The sequence below is a fragment of the Dasypus novemcinctus genome, chromosome 23 (assembly GCF_030445035.2).
Source record: "Dasypus novemcinctus isolate mDasNov1 chromosome 23, mDasNov1.1.hap2, whole genome shotgun sequence".
In the NCBI taxonomy this organism is placed as follows: domain Eukaryota; kingdom Metazoa; phylum Chordata; class Mammalia; order Cingulata; family Dasypodidae; genus Dasypus; species Dasypus novemcinctus.
This window is the reverse complement of record NC_080695.1, coordinates 33,669,012-33,690,761: the sequence shown is the minus strand read 5'-3', so window position 1 is coordinate 33,690,761 and position 21,750 is coordinate 33,669,012. Positions and strand designations below refer to the sequence as shown.

General features: G+C 36.1%; 1 protein-coding gene and 1 pseudogene across 5 annotated transcripts in view; one reads left to right on the top strand and one right to left on the bottom strand.

Annotated features, from left to right (window-relative positions):
* LOC131275506 (uncharacterized) overlaps nt 1–21,750 on the top strand; it is a 252,552-nt gene that overhangs the window by 50,995 nt on the left and 179,807 nt on the right. The gene's annotated exons all lie outside the window — the stretch shown is intronic.
* LOC105744419 (large ribosomal subunit protein uL11-like) lies at nt 1,894–2,438 on the bottom strand (annotated as a pseudogene).

Sequence of the window (21,750 nt, the reverse complement as noted above, 5' to 3'; positions counted from 1 at the left end):
AGTTGTAAGGAGGCACCCCCAAGCTCCACCTTAATGTTTATATTTTCTTGCTTCACATGATCTGCCCTGTCCTTCAACCGTGTGTGGAATGTGTTCTGAGCTCCAGGGGCTGGGTGAACTGTAAGAGTATGTTTGTTTTGCATAGGGTGGCAGGAAGCCAGCCTCCTTGCTCACAGAATATTGTATCAGAACTCAGGAGTGCCGGCATCCAGCAATGGAATTAGTCCAGGTCTAATTCCCTGGACTGGCTTCCAAAGAAACCGTTTTAACTTCATTTTTAAAGAAGTTTTAGATTACTAAAAAGTTACATAAAAAATATTGGGAATTCCCATATATCCCACCCCTCCCCATTTCACATTTTTCACTGTTAATAACAGCCTTATATTAGTGTGGTACATTTGTTACAGTTGATGAGCAAATATTGAAACATTGCTGCTAACCATGGTCTATAGTTTACTAATATTATGGTTTACACTGTACACTTTTATAGGTTTTGAAAAAATGTGTACTGGCCTGTATGCATTCTCAAAAAATCATGCAGAACAATTCCAATGCCCTAAAAATGTCCTATGTTCCACCTTTTCTTCTCTCCCCCTCTGGTCAGAACCTCTGGTAACCACTATCTTTATACCAATGTTATAAGTTACAATGCTACAATGTTACTACAATAATAATAAATCTACTTTGGTTCATGTTTGCGTTCTCCCCTTATGTTTGTCCATTCCTCAATCTTGAGGATTTTGGGATGGTAATGCCCACTCTGCTTCACATTGAGAGGGGACTTAATTCTTTTGACTTTCCCTATTATTAACATTTTGCATTATTGTAGTAACTTTATTAAAACTAATGAAAGAATATTATTATCATTGTACTAGTAACTATAGTCCATAGTTTGCATTAGAGTTCACTATTGCATTGTACAGTCCTATGGTTTTTAAAAATATTTTTATTCTACTAACATGTACAACCTAAAGTTTCTCTTTTAACCACATTCAAAGATAAAATGTGAATGTGTTAATTACATTCATAATGTTATGCAACCTTCACCACCATCCGTTACCAAAAGGATAACCCCAAACATAACCCCAAATAGAAATTCTGTACCTATTAAGCATTAACTCCCCTTTCCCTACCTCCACAACAGCCCTTGGTCACCTGCATTCTATTTCTGACTCAATGAATTTGCTAACTATTGCAAATCAGTGAGGATTTACAATATCTGTCCTTTTGTGTCTGACTAATTTCACTTAACACGATGTTTTCAGGATTCATCCATGTTGTCTCATGCATCAGAACTTTGTTCCTCCTTATACCCCATTTTGTTTATCCATTCATCTGTTCACAGACTCTTGGGTTACTTTCATCTTTTCAGTAATGATATTATGAACATTGGTGTGCAAATATCTGTTCAAGTCCCTGCTTTCAATTCTTTTGGGAATAAACCTAGAGGCAGGATTGCCAGGTCATATAGTAATTCTATATTTAACTTCCTAAGAAACTGCCAAATTGTTTCCCACAGTGGCTGCACCATTTTACCTCCCCATCAACAATGAACAAGTGTTCCTTTTCTCCACATCCTCTCTTACACTCATTTTTTGTTTTTTTAAATCATAGCCATCAAATGGATATGAAATGGTATCTCACTGTGGTTTTGATTTGCAATTCCCTAAGGGCTAATGATGTTATGCATCTTTTCATGTGCTTTTCAAGTCTTTTGCCCATTTTCTAATTGGATTGTTGGTCTTTTTGTTGTCAAATTGTAGAGTTTTTATTATATATATATATCCCGGATAAACTTTATCATATATGTGGTCTCCAAATATTTTCTCCCATTCTATAAGTTGCCTTTTGTAGTTTTTAAAAAGAAATTATTTATTTTATTTTTTATTTTGTTTTTGCCTGTCAAATGATCATTTATTGAAATATTTTCCTTTGTAGTTCTTAACTAGCTGGACATTCCACTGCACCACTGTTGATGTCATCTATGATGTCATGAGGGTGGTGGCCATCCACATTGCAGCCCATAGACTGGGCAGTCCCCAGAATCTCCTTAATGGTTCCAGAGAGTTCTCTGACTAAATATTGGTGCCCCATCTGTCAGGCAATGCTGATGATCTCATCAAAAGTGATATTTCCACTATGCTTAATGTTTTTCTGCTTCTTCCTGTCTCTGGGTGATTCCTTAAGGGCTTCGATGATCAGGGCAGAGGCAGAAGGTACTACCTCGATCTGGGCCTGTCTGTTCCAGATGGTCAGTTTCACTGTAATCCTTAAAAATTTCCAGTCACCAGTTGCCTTGGCAATGTCATCACCAACCTTTTTGGAGACAGACCTAAGGGACTGATCTTAGGGGCCAGGGCAGACATGGCACTAACTTGCCCACCAGTATACCTCAAGCACACAACTTTGATCTCACTGGGGTTGAACCTGGACAGCATGGTAGAAGCAGCTAGTGTCAGATGAAGCCAGATGCCGGGACAACGGAAGAAAGTTGTACACTGGCCTCCTCCAAGCTGAAAGCTATTTTTATTTTTATATTTTGTTTTTTTTTTTCTTTGTAAAAAAAACTGTTTTCTGTTTTCTTTTTTCATTTTATTGTTGATTTTAGGTTATCTTTTTAACTTTCATGATGAAATTCCTTTGATGCACGATAGTTTTTAGTTTTGATGAAATCTCATTTATCACTTTTCATTTGTTGCTCATGCTTTTGATGAAAAATCTGAGAAATCATTGCCTAACACGAGGTCCTGAAGATACTTCCCTATGTTTTCTTCTAGGAGTTTTATAGTTTTCATTCTTTATTTTGGTCTTAGGAGACCAGTGGATTTTGAATATATTTGGTGATTCTTGTTTTTGCCCCTCATACTTGAGGTTGACCTTCCATATTCACCTATTGATGATTTTGATTATGTCATCATATTCCAACAGTGAGAAGGGACTGGCTGTGCTGCCACATAGTGTGAGCTGGTAGCTTTTTTTCTGGGTTTGGATAATTCCTGACTCTCCTGGAAATTGCAGTCTACTTGTAACACTGTCCTGTGTCTTCTTCCTTTGTGACCATAGTCATTGCTTTATCTTGTGGGAAATAGTAGTTGCTGTCTGATCCTCAGCAGCAGAAGTGTCTCAATGGCTTAGCTGACCAGCTCAATTTCTCTGAACTCAGTTCTCTAATTACCTACCTTCCATTCACTACCCACACCACTCCTGGAGCCTCTCCCACCTTCGCAGGCTATCCACCCCTGCATACGATTTTAGCAAATTTTTTCTTCTATTCAGAATTTATGGTCATTTGATATACTTTTTCTTAATATTTATCAATGTAATGAATTTATTATTGAATAATATGTTTTTTGGGTCATTCTAGGGATTTGGACTAGGAATGGAGGTAGGCACATGCATACAGTATAACATTTTTAATAACTCTTTGATATGTTCCTTTTCTCTGGGCTAATATTGATTAATCATCTTGCCATGTTTGTGCTTATAGAGCACAAATATCTTCTGGTAGTCTGGGAATAAACAGAACTCACTGAGAAATGTCATTGGACATTTCTTCTGAACTGTATTTACTTGTATCTATTACCACTGGGGTAATTACCAATAAATGTAGTCTTTAGCCCTTGATTTAAGAAATAATTTGTCAAGTATTTATTAAGCACATATCACAGTTGGTAATGCAGAGAAAAATAATATGAGTCTTCTAAATGGGTTTATGATCTACTTGGGGAAAAGAGGCATCTCTTTTCTTAAGAAAAAAAGTTAAATAGCAGTACATAAATTAAACAAATATGAAGTTTTTATTGACCAGAGCTATTTCAGTTACAAGTGAAGAAACCTAGTTTGCACTCATATTAAGCAACAAAGTAAGTGTTATCTGATGTATTCTAGAATCTAGAACAGGTCTTTTGATATATATTTGTTAAAACAATAAGTGGATGAAGAGAATTTATTATTTCACATAACTGAAATATCCAGGAAAAGTATAGTTTCAGACTTAACTGTACCCAAAGATCCAGATGATGTCTACAAGTATCTAATTTCCTCCTTTTTTCAGTTCTGCTTTCTTCCAAGTTGACATTATTTTTGAACAGGTATTTGCTGTATAGTCGCTGCTGGACTTTTTGAAAGAGAATATCACTTTTTTCAGTAGTTCCAGCATAGAACTGGAAGAATTGACTTGGGTTGTGTGTTCCTCCCTAAAACAATTACTGTGACTGGGGGTGGGTGGGAAATACTTGATTGGGTAGGTCTGGATCACATATCCAGGAGCTGAGGTACATGTGGCCCACTCCTTTTAAACCACCTGAACCAAGGGTTTGAAAAATTGTATAGATGCTATTCCCAGAAGAAGGAATAAAGGATGCTATACAGGTAAAACCAATGGATGTTCATTCTCCTATAATGTCCTAATACAAAAGATGTCGTAAGACAGTACATAATTCCAAATGATTGCATTAGGTAATGAGAACTGTAAGTTCAGAGGGTTTGGATGTGGTCAAACAAACTTCATGGAGGAGATCTAAATTTAGTTAAGCTTGTAGAATGAGCAAGGATTGACTTGATAAAAAAAGTATTCTAGAGGTACATGGGAATCTAGTATATTCAGTGGATAAGGGTGACCTAAGTGGTTGGAATGGGAGGTTGGAAGTACCCAAATGTAAAGATACCATTGACAAGATAATTTGGGGCTGCAACAGCTGTGAGACAATCTTTTGGAAAAATTTGCTTCAGCAAGGCTGTAGCCTAATCTCCACCCTTGTCTCTGATGCCTGGAGAGTCTTTCTGGTTTTTAATTGGATTTTGCCTCTGGAGTTGTGGGAATACCTATTTCTTGACTCAATGCCTGCTTTATGATGCTGCCTCCTAGATATTAGACAAAGTCTGACCAACCCAGATAATCCCTTTTAATTGACTGTGCCAAGTCTTTTTAACCCAGGGCAAGCAAGGGAAGTATGTTACACGCCTTTCCCCATTTTCAGAGTAAACTAATGGAAGACCTTGCTACAACACTGCTAAAGAGATGAAAAATCCCTCCCAATTAGAAAATCAAGTGTAGCAAGAGCAAGCAGCTTTAAGGAAATTGTAGCTCCTTAGGTGCATGCCACATCCCCTACTGGGTACCCCCACTTTGCCTCTTTGAGTCTATAGAGAGACCAAATACTCCTAGAATTCTCACACACTCAACCGTGTACACATAGATAAGGGAATCTCTGAGAGGAGAATCCAAGTTGTAAGGATTGAGTGCTTATTATGAGCCAGGTTTTGTTTTAATTATTTTATATGTATTAACTAATTTCCTTTTTATGTCAACACAGGGTGATAGATGCTCTTATTATCCCAATTTAAGAACAAGGAAACTGAGCCACAGAGAAGTAAGTTTCCCAAGGCATTATATCTACTAAGTGAAGGAACCTGGATTCAAATCCAAGAGATACGACCTCAGAGTCTATGTGGCATCTAATTCTGTTACTTTTACCCACAGAGACTGGAAAGGCAAATAAATTCAGTTCATTACCAGAAAGGACTTAATGCTCCTCACAGCTAGTCAAGAAGAGATTCTGAGTTCAGAGGATGCTACCAATATTTCTTTTCTGTTTTTCTGTGTATTACTTGCAGTCAGGCTAAGTTTACCTTTTATGGATACCAGGAAGTCCCCTCTAGCTTTATCTATATCCCTCCTTTCTTTTTTATCAAGGGTCCTGAACTTCTGCATCTCTTCCTTTTATATGTCCTGGTAAGGCCTATTCTCACATTTTTTAGAGTAAAGTACCTAAAGACAGTCAAACTCCTATGGATAATATTGACCAATCTTGTAACTGATGAATTATCCCACTGAGACCCTCTTCACACTAGGGAAGAAGTAGAGGAGGAAGGACAATAGAAATGGAGGGGACAGAAGATTGATCCTATCTTGCCCCACTCATGGATATGGAGTTGGATATAGAGCTTTAATGATCAGGAAGAGAGATGGGTTCTATACCAAACCCCTGACTGGACTGCTATGTGCATTTTCTATAGGGAATACTGTAAACTTTCAGAGAGACTTGGAAAAAGAAAATCGTGAATAATTATCTTTGCCAGCTGTGCCTGGGTTTGAGTCTATGAACCACTCTTTTTTCTATTGTTGGCCCAGCAATGAAACAAACTCATCCTATGTGAGCATGTGTAGGAAGGGCTGGTCAGCCCCTTCTGAGTTGAGCAGACCTCTTTTCTTGTTTCCCAGCACAGCTGCATAGTTGTAGGGGAACCTGGGTACTAATCCTGGAGGTCAGATCCTGATGTTGGTGCTCCCTTACTTCCTCCTCACTCTTCCTCATCATCTGTCAGGTGGGGCCAGGCTACCCTTCAAACTGTGTTTCGTCTTAGAGTCAGAAGCTCTATCTTTGTGGTTGGTTTTACGCTGTCCCTGACATTTGGATAGGGCTCAGTGAATAGACCCTTAATCCTACCCAAACTATGTGGTCTGGGAATAGGCTATTGGGATGATTCCCAAGTCAGGTGCTATCTATATAAGTTCCAGTAGTTGCTGAGAAGATAAGATATAAGCCTGGAGCTGTTGGTTGGTCTACTAGCTTGCCACAAGTATAATCTGCCTGAGGATGTAGTCCACACAGAGGGAAGCAGGGCTGAGCAATGGAGTGGGTGCCATAAAATTCTGAAGGCATTATTTGATTCCCTAGATCCAACTCCACCTGAAGCAAGAACCCCTGGTATTTTTATTTATTTGTTTTGTGAGCCCATAAACCCTTTTTTAATTAAGCCACTTTGAATTGAATTTCCATCATATACACCCTAAACAATTCTTACTAATGTCCTAAGTAAGAATTTTACATGTTATCTTCTATGACTTTAGAAATTATAATCTCTATTTTACATATGAGGAAATGGAGATTTGAAGGTCCAGGCAACTTGCATGGACCTTATAGGTAGTCAATCCAAGAACCAGTATTTGGAACAAGTTTGATCTTGATTCTAAAGAAGAATGTACTTTATAAAGATACCTTTAAAACCATTTTGAGGTTTAGTTTCTCAAAGAAATATAAACCCCTATGATTCAAAGTATCCTTTAGAGATACTACTTTTCTACTGCTTAGTTCGAGAATTTAGTCAGTAAATTTTTGGGCTGACTTGACTTGTTGTTTATACAGTCTGTGAACTTGCAGTTTATGGTATTTTGTAATTTTGTTTTCCCAGATGTTTTGCTACTACAGCTTTTGTGAGCAAACATTGCCTGTGATTTAAATCCACTGCAGTAATAAAGCACACACAAGCACACACACACACACACTTCCTCAGAACAGTCCACAGCTCTTTGATTAATCACATGAGTAAAGTACAGTGTTTACAGGAAATCAGCAGGTGGCAATTAGCATCTTGGAAATTATCTGGGAAACACAACTGGAGCTGCCACTTCAGGATGGAAAAGAGGCAACAACCAGGAAAGTGACAAGCCCCCTTGGAGCTGGTAATGAGTGGTGCTGTGAGTGGAGGTGGCTTAGGCACACAGCAGCTGTTTGGCGCAACCTGGTATGTATTGAACATTGCTTGCCAGGCTCTTCCTTTTCCTTGCAAAACTCAGGAAGCAGTCTTTGACTGTAGGCATGAAATAGTTACCAACAGGCAGACCATCTTAGAACAAACTTTTAAACAGACTCAGACTTCAGTCTATGGACAGGTAGGCACTGATACTGCTGTACCAGTTATTAAAATATTTAAATGTTTTTATACCAGTTGATAAATAGCTGCTATTGAGAGGCCCCCAAGTGGTACCCTACTTATGTCCTCTCTTGGGAAATACCCACCTCTCCAGGATTCTGTGATCAGAAGATTAAAACCTAAATCCTGCTGCATCTAAGCCCAGGGTCCATTCTTACTGGTCAGTGCTTGTGTTGTCTGGGTGTTACATATTTGGAATATCACCCCTAGTCACTTCAGTGGTCACCACAGAAAACAAAAACAAGAGGACAAGTATCCTGGAAGAAGTGAAAAGAGGAAACAAACATTATACTTGAGGTATTTTTCATCAATGTTGAGTAAAATAAATGGACTGCCTGCATTGGGCATTGCTAGGAGAAGACCCTTTCCAAGAAGACTTTCTCAGAGGACAAAAATAATTGACTTGCAGGGGATTTCTGAGAAAATGGAACACATCCTTCTGGGTTGCTGATAAGCAACCTATGTTTATGCCTATGCCTATCTATCTATATCATCTATCTCTGTCTCTATCACAAGTTCTTATTTCTTTATCTATGTATAACATATCAATCTATGCTTATGCCTGTATCTTTATCATCTATATCTATGCCTGTATCATCTATATATCTGTAACTGTGGCTATATCTATATCTGTGTTAATTTTCTAGGCTGCTCTAAGCAAATTATCATGAAATGGTTTGGCTTGCACAATGGGAATTTATTTACATATGATTAGAGTCTTGGAAAATGTCCAAATTGAGGCATCCTCATGGTGATGTTTTCTTCCCAAAGATTGACTGCTGGTCATCTTTGGCTTCTCTGCCACATGGCAAGGCACATGGTAGCATCTGCTAGTCTCTCCCTTCTCTTCCCAGGTTTTGTTGATTTCAACTTCTTGCTTCCTTGACTTTCTCTCTCTCTTTCTTTGTATTCATTCCATTTATAAAGGTCTCTAGTAATAGGTTTAAGACCCATATTGAATGAGGTGGGTCACACCTTAAATGAAGTAGCTTTTTGGAAAGGCCTTATATACTTACAGGAATGGATTAACCTCAAGAACATGTCTTTCTTTGTTACATACAGCTTCAAACAACTACATTATATATATATCCATATCATCTTGTATATGAAGAGGCAGTATATCCAGCCCTGAATTCCAATCTCTGCTCTGCCATTTGTTATCAATGAGAACCAATGTGAATCATTAGTTCTAATCTTGGCTGCACATTAGAATCTCCTCCAGGAGCATTTATAAAATACAGATGCCTGGAACCTACTGTAGAGATTCTGATTCAATAGATCAGGGATGAAGCCCAATCATCAGAAGTTTTTAATAAAAACCTCTACAGATGGTTTTAATGTGCCATTGAGTCCCACTGACTTAAACTTTCTGTTTCCACTTCCTCATGTGGTAATGACTACCAATGCCTGTCTTATGGGATTAAATGAAATAACATGTAAGATTTTTAATACAAAGTGAAATACATATCCATGTAAATTAAAGTTCCATTAATAATTAATATTCAGTACTTTAAAAGCAGTTTTTTTCTTTTAATTGCATAGGTAACACATAAATACATTCTAGTTATAAACAAATCAGGTAACAAAGAAATAGAGTAAATATTGATGAAAGATTCCCCAATTCCTTTATGTGCACAGAGATAAACACCATTAAGTTTCCATGTGTATCTATCCAGAAATGTACTGTTGCCTTTATTTACAAAAATGTCTGTATTCCCTTAAGTATTTTTTTTAAAGATTTATTTTTTATTTCTCTCCCCTTTCCCCCCAACTCCCTGCCCCCGTTGTCTGCTCTCTGTGTCCATTTGCTGCATGTTCTTCTTTGTCTGCTTCTGTTGTCAGAGGCTCGGGAATCTATGTCTCTTTTTGTTCCATCATCTTGCTGCATCAGCTCTCTTTGTGTGCAGTGCCACTCCTGCTCAGGCTGCACTTTCTTTCATGCTGGGTGGCTCTCCTTATGGGGTGCACTCCTTGTGCATGGGGCTCCCCTATGCGGGGACACCCCTGCGTGGCATGGCACGGCACTCCTTGCATGCACAAACACTGCACATGGCCAGCTCCACATGGGTCAAGGAGGCCCGGGGTTTGAACCACGGACCTCCCATGTGGTAGACGGACACCTTATCCACTGGGCCAAGTCCGTGTCCCTTCCCTTAAGTATTTAATCACATAAATAGGACCACATATTATTCAGTGTCTTCCTTCTTTTTCTTAGAAATAGTACTATAGGTCTTGGAGATATTTCTGTTATATAAATAATGGATACACCATAACTTATTGAACCCCTCCACATATTAGTGGGCATTTGAGAGAGTTTCCAAATTTTCTGTATTCTAAACAACTCTTCAGTGAATGCTTCTGTATATGCTTGTTTGTGCACATAGGTGAGTATTTCTTGAGGTTATTATTTCTAAAATAATTTCAAAAATTATTACACATAGAAAACAGAAAAAGAATATTGCATATAAAGTGTTTAAATTTTGCCAAATTGCCCTCGCAAAAAAGCTGTGCCAATCAGCATTCCTAGCCATGATGAATGAGAATGCCTGCTTTCCATTCTGATATTTTCTAAATTTTGAGGGTTTTGGGGGTATATTAAAGTATGTTCTTGCACCCCATAGCTGGATATCAGGACTTAAAAATCAACAGACATAAAATGAGTTTGGTAGTGTTTCCTCCTGTTCAATTTTTTTGGAAGAATTCGCTCAAGATTGGTATTAGATCTTTGAATCATTGGTAGAATTCATCTGTGAAGCCGTCTGGTCCTGGGCTTTGCATTTTGGGGAGGTTTTGATGACTGTTTCAATCTCCTTATTTGTGATTAGTTTGTTGAGGTCTTCTATTTCTTCTATGGTCAGAGTAGTTTGTGAGGTTCTAGGAATCTGTCCATTTTGTCTACGTTGTCTAGTTTGTTGGAGTACAGTTGTTCATAGCATCCTTTTACCATCTCATTTATTTCTGTGGGGTCAGTGTTAATGTCCCTCTCCATTTCTGATTTTTATTTATTTGCATCTTCTGTCTTTTATTCTTTGTCAGTCTAGCTATGGGTTTGTCAATTTTGTTGATCTGCTTGAAGAGCCAGCTCTAGTTTTGTTGATTCTTTTATTGTATCTTTGTCCTCGATTTCATTTATTCTGCTCTAATATTTTTTATTTCCTTCCTTCTGCTTGTTTTGGGATTTGTTTGCTCTTCTTTTTCTCATTCTCCCAAGTGTGCAGTTAGGTCTTTCTTCTTTTTTAATGTAAGCATTGAGGGCTCTAAATTTCCCTTTCAGCACTGCCTTCACTGCTTCCCATAGATTTTTTTTTTAATTTTTAAAGAAGATTTAGATTACATAAATGTTACATTAAATATATAGGGAATTCCCATATATCTCACCCCTTCCCCTCCTACACTTTACCCCATTAACAACATCTTTCATTACTGTTTGATATATTGTGTTTTTGTTTACATTTGTCTTGAGATATTTATTGATTTCTTTTGCATTGTTTTCTTTGGCACACTAATTATTTAAGGATGTGTTTTTTAATTTCCATGTTTGTGAATTTTCCCTTTTTCTGCCTATTTTGATTTCCACCTTCATTCCATTATAATCATGGAAAGTGCTCTGAATAATTTCAGTCTTTTAAAATTTATTGATATTTGTCTTGTGACCCAAAATATGGTCTATCCTGAAGAAGGAACCCTGAACACTGGAGAAGTATGTGTATGCTGCTGTTTTGGGGTGTAAAGCTCTATAAGTGTCTGTTAGATCTAGTTCATTTATCATATTATTCAAGTGCCTCTCTTTCCTCATTTATACTTTTTCCAGATGTTCTCTCCAGTGCTGAGAGTGGTGTATTGAAATTTCCAACTATTATTGTAGAGATGTCTATTTTTCATTTCAGGTTTGCCAGTATATGTCTTATTTATTTTGAGGCACCCAAATTAGATGCATAAATATTTATGATTGTTATTTCTTCTTGGTGGATTGCCCAATTTATTAATATGTAATGACTGTTTTATCTCTTATAACAGTTTAGCATTTAAAATATATTTTGTTTGATATCTGATGTTAGTATCACTACTCCAGATCTTTTTGATTACTATTTGCATGGAATATCTTTTTCCAACCTTTCACTTTCAACCTGATTGTGTCCTTGCATCTAAGGTTAGTCTCTTGTAGATAGCCTTATAGACAGACAAAATATAGATGGCTTATATTTTGGAATGTAAAATGGTGCAGCCTCTGTGAAATACAGTTTGGTGGTTTCTCAGAAAGCTACATATAGAACTGCCATATGATCGGGCAATCCCACAACTAGGAATATTCAGAACTGAAAGCAAGGACACAAACAGACATTTGCATACCGATCGATGTTCATAGCAGCATTTTTTATAGTTGCTAAAAGATGGAAAGAACCCAGGTGTCTATCAACCAATGAATGGATAAACAAAATGTGATATATACATACAACGGAATACTATTCAGCTCTAAGAAGAAATGAAATCAGATGCCTGTGACAACATGGATGAGCCTTGAGGGCATTATGTTGTATGAAATAGGCAGACACAAAAGGACAAATTATGTAACTTCTCGTTGATAAGAACCAAATACTTTGAGTAAACTCATGGAGTTACACTATAAGGTATAGGTTATTAGGAGATAGAATGTGGATTGAGAAGGGAGAACTGATGCTGATTATATGAAGAATGTTTAATAAAGGGGATTGTAAATGTGGGGAAATGGTTATAGTTGATGATAACACATTATAGTAAGTATAAGTCAACACTGCTCTTATAAATGTGATTGTGACTGAAAGGGATAGTCTAGGGAGGTTAATGTCAATTGGAAAAAAGCTGGAGGATTATCTAGGGACTGTATGACAGTGCACTTGGTGGTGGATGATGGTTGTGGTTCATAGTACAAACAAGAATATTTCTCTATTACAGCGTGTTAATAATAAGAAGACATATGGGAAAATAAAGCTAATGTAATGACTATAGTTAACATGCATATTGTAAATATTTTTACAACAATGAGAAAGAAGGTACTATATCAGTGCTAAGGGTCAATAGTGGGGGGCTCACAGGGGCTTTGAGATTTTTCCTTTTGGATTAATAAAAATGTTCTGAAATGGATTGAACTGATGAAAGCACATCTCTGTGATGAAACTGAGAATCACTGAGTATATACTTTGGATGGATTGAACAAGGCAGGAGACTGTATAACACAGTGAACCCTAAGGTAAATGATGGGCTGTGGTTAACAGTGTAAATATGAGAATGTTCTCTTATGAACTATAACAAATACATAGTACTAATACATGGTGCTAATAGGATGTTTTGTGCGAACAACACACCAAATATAAGCTATGGACTATAGACAGCAGTAATATTATGATGATGTTCTTTCATCATTTGTAGCAAATGTGTCACAATGATGTAGGGTGTTGGTGGTGAAACAATGTATGGGAATATGTATGGAATGCATGGTTGTTTTAATTCACAACTTATCAAATAAAAGATATACAAACTAACGAACCATTAGTTTCTGTTTGTATTTCTCTGATGATTAATGATTTTGAGCATCTTTTCATGTCCTTATTGGCACATGAAGTTTCTCTCCAAGTGTTTTTCCCTTTTAAAAGCTGGATTCTAGTTTTAGCATTTTGGTGTATTATCCATTTCAAATTTTTGCATATGGAAAGAGATAGGGGTAGAGGTTCTTTTTTTAACTCCCATATGGATATCCAACTTTTCTATCATTATTCGTTAAAATATTTCTCTTTCTCCATTGCATTAAATTGGCTCCTTAATTGAAAATGTTGACTCCCCTTCTATATATCCTAATTTCCTTGATTAGGCCCAATCTTTCTTGGTAACAACAAGTAGTAAGAAAGCCAAACAAGGCAGCAAACTTTCTTATGGCTAGGAAGCTAAGCCAATTCACAAAGCCATCAGAAGAACAAGCCCTACTTTTACTTTGTCCTGGTATTTCTTTCCATTTATCGATAGTCACCTGGCAAAAGAGTAAGGCAAAAGAGATCCATTTTTTTTTAACCTAAGTTATGATCATGTCAGTGAAAGAAAAAAATAGAGCTCCAGTAGCCAAGAATTTTCTGAGCTCCCAGCTTCAGCCTAATCCCTTGAGTTTGCTCACCAAACCCATCTTTCACTCTCAAACTTTGTCTACTGCTCAAACAACTCCCACCCTGCTCTTCAGGACTTCTGCCAAAGTGGAACTGGGTAGATTGTATGCTGCTCTGCCTATAATTACTGTTCCCTTCACTTGCATGTGACTTTTCTAATTATAATAACATTATCAAGACAATGGGCAAGATAATGGGCCCTTCCAACTGGAATGGTCAGAAATGCTTTGGCTCCATGTAGCCACAATTGGACCCCATGCTCTCCCTGGCTGAATTCCAGCTATGGTTTTGTTTCACCTCACTCCTATAGCCCCAAGAATATATAGCCCTCTGTTCTCTCTCCTTATCAAGTCTGTTTCTCCTAAGGTCCTCCTTGAATTTGCAACTTAATTTTATTGCTATTAATATAATATACAGAATATCTTTTATCACACTCTGGATAAAATGTATTAATATGTTTCTCTCCTTTAATAGATCTCCTTTACTAGATTTGTTTTATGGTTAATTAACCTTATAAGAGTTCTGCATCTTATTTTTTGCCATTATATTTTATGTTTTCCATTTATCATGCTTCCCTGTTCTTTGTCCCCCTCCCTCAATCTCTTGCATATTTGTTATATTGATTGAATTTCTTTGGTTCATTTTTTCCATATTGGGTTTTGCAAGTTATAGATACTATTCTATTCTTCAGTGGTTACCCTAATATCGTAACACATTAAAAAATCATTATTAAATTAGAGCACAAATATGAAAAAAACTAAGCAATACAAAAAGGCATAATATGAAAAGTATAAGTCTTTCCTTTCAGACTTCCCCACTGCTAGTTCCATTCCTTAGAAGCATCCACTTTATAACCATCTCTCTTTTTTTGTTTTTCTGATTGTTACTTCCATATCAAAATACTTCTATATACTTTTATTTTTTACATATCATATATAGACAGTATTTATTGATGCTCTTTTCTGAAAGTTAAGGAATTGCTTTACTTAAAATCCCACATCCAAATTTAACTAACTACTCAATTATTTGTAGTTCTAGCAATTACTCTTATATCTTTAAGATATGAACCTTAAAATTTAATTATTTTCCATCATCTTTTTTTTTTAAAGATTTATTTATTTATTTCTCTCCCTTTCACCCCCGCCCCAGCTGTCTGTTCTCTGTGTCTATTTGCTGCGTGTTCTTCTTTGTCCACTTCTGTTGTTGTCAGCGGCAGGGGAATCTGTGTTTCTTTTTGTTGCGTCATCTTGTTGTGTTAGCTCTCCGTGTGTTTGGCACCATTCCTGGGCAGGTTGCACTTTCTTTCCTGCTGGGCAGCTCTCCTTACAGGGTGCACTCCTTGCGTGTGGGGCTCCCCTACGTGGGGACACCCCTTGCGCGCATCAGCACTGCACATGGGCCAGCTCCACACGGGTCAAGGAAGCCTGGGGTTTGAACTGTGGACTTCCCATGTGGTATACGGATGCCCTATCCACTGGGCCAAGTCCGATTCCCTATTTTCCATCATCTTTAGACAGTATTACTTGATATTATTGTAGGTATGGAAATTAGTACTCCTGCATTGTTGTCTATCTTACTTCTTCCCTCTGTGTCCCAACTTCTATACATTGCAAGGTTTATAACATTTACATTTTGTTAATAAGTTAACTACAGAAAAAAGGGAATTATTGAAAATTATGATAACATAATTATCTTCATTGCCGAGCTAAGGAGTATAATTTTACTTGTAAAGGAGAAAATCTGATGTTGCTAAACTCATGTGCTTGAAAGAGAGTGTTCCAAGATATCGAAATGAAATGGATTATCTTTTCTTAGAATGCATCAATTGCTCAAAGTCATTCCTATTTTAGTTGGTTTTATATTTGGAGCCTAACTTTCTTATACAGTTTTTTCAAGTGTCATGGAATTTCTAATTGCCTTTCTTTTCTTTTCTTCCTTAATTCAAGAAGAATGTCTTCATCATTTCCCTAAGATTAACCATATTTTTAACTACATTCTCTGCTGAGTGGAGTGTTCTTTATGTTTAAAGACCTCTGATCCAGAGCCTTCTGACTTACTGCATGGATATAAACTAGTTGTTTTGTGCACTTGCTGCACAAATGTCCTGGGGACTCCCTTCTTTGTTTTCCTAGGTTAGCTCCGCTATATCATAGAGCCTATGCTTTTCTATTTTTTATTTTATTTTATTTTAAGAATGATAGCTTGAGAGGCCAACTTTCTGAATCAATGAATGTCAAAAATACTTTATTTTGTTATTACATTTTGTAGATTGCTTCGCTATATATAGATTTATATTTCTGCACCTTGGAGCAAATTTTCCCCCATTATTTCTTTCATTATTTTATCCCCTCCATTCTGTCTGTTCCCTCCTTCTGGATCTACTAATAGACAAATGGTAGAACGTCTGCATCTATACTTTATTTCTCTGAACTTTATCCTCAAACTTTCCATCATTTTGTCTTTTTGTGCATTCATTCTGAGAGTCTCTCAGACTCACACAATTCCATTATGCTGTTCTATCTATTGAGATGTCTTTTAAATGACAGTGGGAATGATTTTTGAAATTTCTAAGAAATTAAATTATTTATTTTTCTTAATGTTCTTTTTAATATATGTGATTTTTATTATTTCTGAAAATAGTAATATATGATTTTTAAATTTTCTTTGGTTTCCTCAACTATTATCTTTAAGGAATTAATTTCCTCTTTAAGAGTTTGGTGCTTTCTTTCATGGTTAGTTTTCTTCACAGGATGGACTAGAACTAGAAATTAGATCCCACATAATATAATTTTCCCGCAGAACATAGTAGGCATTGCTTTTCTGCCTTCTGATATTCAGTGTTATTAAGTCTGATCATATTATGATTATTTTTTGGAGATTTTATGTATCCTTTTTGTCAACTGAAAGATAAGTACACCTTCAGAAATCATCAAATATTTGGGAAATAACCCTATTAAAAAGGAAGGCAACAATTTGAGTAAATGGTAAAACTAACAGAAAGAGACATGAAAACAAGAAATATGGAAATACTTTAAAGCAAGCATAACTCACACCTTAAGAGTTATTATGTGAATTACAACCATTATTAAAATTTATTAGATAAGAAATAATATTAAAAACATTTTATAGGCCTATATGAAAAAGAACCACTAAAGAGATTGGACTATGTTCATTGATATAAAAACCTCATGCAGTAAATTACACCAGGAGTTGACAAACTATAATCTGTGGGCCAAATCTAGTGGGCCACCTTATAAATAAAGTTTTGTTAGAACACTGCCAAGTTCATTTATATAGTATCTATGACTGCTATCACACGACAATGGCAGAAACTAGTAGTTATGAGAGAGACCATATGATCTACAGAGCTTAAATATTAACTATCTAGCCCATTACAGAAAAAGTTTGCTAACCCCTGGATTATATGATAGAATTGTGTTTAAAGTTAATATTCTGATTTTGATAATTGTACTGCAGTGATGTAAGAGAAGGCTTATTTTTCAGATATAAAGAAAATATACGTCAGCAAGAATGACCTGCTAAACTTTGAACTAAAAGCTAGTGAGATCTGAAGGTCAAACGCAAAGTGAACAGAGCTGGAATCTGAGAGGTGCTCACCCTTGACTTTTGGGATGGCAAGGAGGACAGAAAAGTCAAAGGATTCATGGCACATTTGAGAAATGGCTTGATAGCTCGTTTCCTTTAATTGCTGAATAATACTCCATTTTGTGTACCACAGTTTGTGTAGCAGTTAACCTACTGAAGGACAACTTGGCTGCTTCCAATTTTTGGAAATTATGAATAAAGTCCTATAAGAATTAGTATGCAAAAAAAAATAAAATTAAAAATAAAGGAAATACACAATACACCTTGAAGTATTTAGAGGGAAAGGGGTATCATATCGGCCACTTATTGTGTGTGCTTGTGTGTGTGAGTCAGAGAAGGGGAGAGAGAGAAAGAGAGAGAATACTTTTATATTTGGAAAATTTGGTACATTGGAAAAGTGATATATGGGAATTCTTTTCTCTTATTTTGCAACTTTTCTGTAAGTTTGCAATCATTTCAAAATAAAAAGTTAAAAGGTTGCGGTTTTTTTAAAGGGCTGTATTCTCTGGAATCAAATTACCTGAGTTGAGACCTTGACTGTACTACCAGCCAAGGATGTGGCACAGGGCAGATTACTCAACTTCTCTAATCTTCAGGGGTTTTTGAAATTTTTTTTTTTATTTTTAAAGAAACCTTAGATTACATAAATTTTACGTAAAAAATATAAGAGAGGGAAGTGGATGTGACTCAGTCAGTTGATCACCCACCTACCACATGGGAGGTCTGGGGTTCAGTTTCCATTACCTCCTAAAGAAGATCAGAAGACAGTGAGCTGGTGGCGAGCTGATGCAATGAAATGACACAATGAGATGATGCAAAGAAGAGACACAATGAGAGACACAACAAGTGGGAGTGGAGGTGGCTCAAGCCATTTGGCATCTCCCTCCCACATGGGAAGTGTGGGGTTCAGTTCCCAGTGTCTTCTAAAAAAAAGAGAAGATAAACACTCAATGAACAGACACAGAGAGCAGACAGTGAGTGCAAACAAACAGGGAGAGGGGAGAAATACATCTTTATGTATCCCCACATTAACAACATCTTTCATTAGTGTGGTACATTTGTTAAAATTGATGAACACACATTGAAGCATTTTACTAACCAAGGACTATGGTTTACATTATAGTTTACACTTTGCCCCGCACAATTTTATAGGTTTGGACATAATGTAGAATGGCCTGTATCCATCATTGCAATGTCATGGCAGGCAATCCCAATGTCCCCAAAATGTCCCCCATGTTGCACCTATTCCTCTCCCTCCCCTCAGAAGCTCTGGTGACTACTGCATTTTTATCAGTTATACAAATTCTTCTATTGCTAGAATAATAAACCTACTTTAGTTGATAGTTGCCCCCCCCTTATGTTTGTTCATTCCTCAATCTTGAGGCTTTGGAAATGGTGATCCCCACTCTACCTCTGACTGAGAGGGGACTTAGATCCCTTGGGGCAGATAGTTGGAACTGTATTGTTACTGTTTGCAGTAACAGACACTCTCCACTTATAGGAATGGGTGTTGTCTATTATCCTTTTTTTAGTTGTCCTACGTAAGTCCAATGAACTGGTGAGTAGGTGTTGCAACTCTGCTGAGATTCAGGGCTCACCTAGTAAATGAACAGAGTAAAGACTTAAGTCTCTGGGACATATATTTAACAAATATAGTGCAAATTATAGGTTCAAATCAAAGGGGCCTCCGTTTCTTTCTTTGTAAAACAATCGTACCCTCCTTATAGAATTGTCAGGAGAATTGAGTGAGATGATATATATAAATTGCTGCCCATAAAGCGTGGCACAAAGTCAGCACTTGAAAACTTTAACTCATTTGATGATGATTGTTTTATCATCATATGTTAGTATATATTATTAGTATATATTATTTGCTTTATTCTAAGAAACTTTTGGGTATGTGAGTGGACATGTTTGCTTAGCTGGCATTCTTGTTTCAATTTTCCCTGTGATGTTTCTAAAAGTTTTTTGTACATACAGGAAAGTTATTAGTTTTTATATGGTAATTTCACAACCAACCTTCTTTCTAAATTCTCTTTATGTTCTAATAGCATTTTTATTGATTATCTTGCCTTTCCATGTATATAAGAATTTTGTTGGCAAATAATTATAATTTTACCTTCTCTTTTTCAAGTATTAGGGAAGTTTAATTTCTTTTACTTTTACTGCAAGTGTATTGGCTAGCACTTTCAAAATAATGTTAGATAATAATTATGATGGTGGGCATTTGTTGGAAACTGAGGCACAGTGGCCTCACAATGATAGACGTGCTGTCTCCATGGCTATGCTTGCAACCTAAGGAATGTGGTAATTAAGAGTTCCCGGCAAGTGGGATGAAGCCGTTAAAGGCTGAAAGAAAAGATGAGCACATGCCTTTTGTAGTGAATAGAACACTTAGACTTTGTAACTTGAGATAAGATTTTTAAAAAGTCCTTAGACTATGGGTAATGCTGATAGTTAATACTAGTGTTGCTGCTTAGTGTCACACACGCTATGTTTGTGCATTGGCACATAGGCTATATATGCCTGCTTCTTGGCACATACACTGGGGTATATAAAGAGCCCCTTGTAAACAATAAATTTGTCTGAGGAGTCATTACTCGCAGACCCCCTGATCCCAGCTCTCTCGTTCTTTCTCTTTGTTTCCTTCTCCCTTTTCTCTTTCTTTCATTCCCGATACCCTTCAGGTCCAAATCATCAACAGGCATTCATGTCTTATTTCTGAGTTTTATGAGTATGCTTTTTAAACTATGCACAGTGCTGGTTTTACTTTGCTATAAATACATACATACATGAGAAATAGACTGGAACTTGTGTATTATTAATTAAAAAAATAACTTAAGAATGGATGTTAACTTTTATCAAAGCCATTTTTGCATCTAAGATGACCATATGGCTTTTTCTTTTCTTACCTGTTAATGTAATGATGTATATTGATGTATTTTCTAACATATTTCTGAGTATTGAATCATTATTGTATTCCTGAGTCAAAATCCATTTACTTTAAAAATCTACCACTAGGATATTTTGTAAATATTTTATTTATGATTTTGATATCAAGATTTATTAATGATATTGGTCTGTAGTTTTTGGGGGGCACTATCTTTGTCATGCTTTTTTTCTTTTTTATGAGGTACCTGGGATTGAACCCAGGGCATGGGAAGCGGGCATTCAACTATTGAGCTATATTTGTCCCCAATGAGAATTGGTTTTCTTGTTTGTTTGTTTTGTTTTTAGGAGATACTGGGTATTGAACCCAGGACCTAGTACATGGGAAGCAGGTGCTCAACCACTTCAGGTACAGCTGCTCCTCATTTGTGATGTTTTATTGAATGTATTCTGGCTCGTATGAAAAGAGTTTATAAATTCCCCTTATTATTCCATGCACTAAATATTTTAAATAGCTTAAAAACATATTTCCAGAGGTTAGAAATATAGAAACCTTTGTTGGTTAAAGTGGCTTCTTGACAACTCCTCCAATTTATTTGATGATAACTTGTCTATGTTTTCCTGTTACTTCTAGCATAAATTTAGATATCTTCTATTCTAAGAACATTATCCAATTCCTACATTTTCTAATTATTTTCTTAAAATTATTTTCATTTTCTTTCATGTTATTTCTACATTCTTATCTCTAATTTTGAAAATTTGTGCATTATACCTTTTTTAAAATTAAGCTAGCTAATGGAGTATCTATTTTATTGTTTCCCTCAAAAATCAACTCTTGGATTTATTAATGGGTTCTATAAATTTTCAGTTTTCACATGACTTATTCATTCATTCCTGCTTTTTTGGGTTATTTTCTTTTTCCCTTCTAAATTCTTGAGTTGAATTCTTAAATCATTTATTTCACTTTTATTATTTATTTATTTTTAAACTTTTAAAAAATTGAAATATAACATACATAAACATACATAAACAATAAATGTGTAATAGTTGAGAACTTACAAAACATATAACATCAAATAAACATATATAACATCTCACCCTACCACCAATAACTTGCATTGTTTTTAAACCTTTTTAACTAATGATTAAAGAGCATTGTCAAAAAATTACTACTAAACAAAGTATTTTTCCTCTAACCAATCTGATTATTATTATCTTTATATCAATTAACTGACTAAGGCTACATTTTTTTCTCTGAACCTAGATTTAGCTATAGCCTATAGATTCTTATTTACAGGTTGAGGTAGTTTGAAACTGGATGGATTCCAGAAAATTATGTTTTTAGAGGTAATCCATTCCTGTGGATCTGACCTATTGCAGGTAGAACCCTTTGATTAGGTTACTTCAG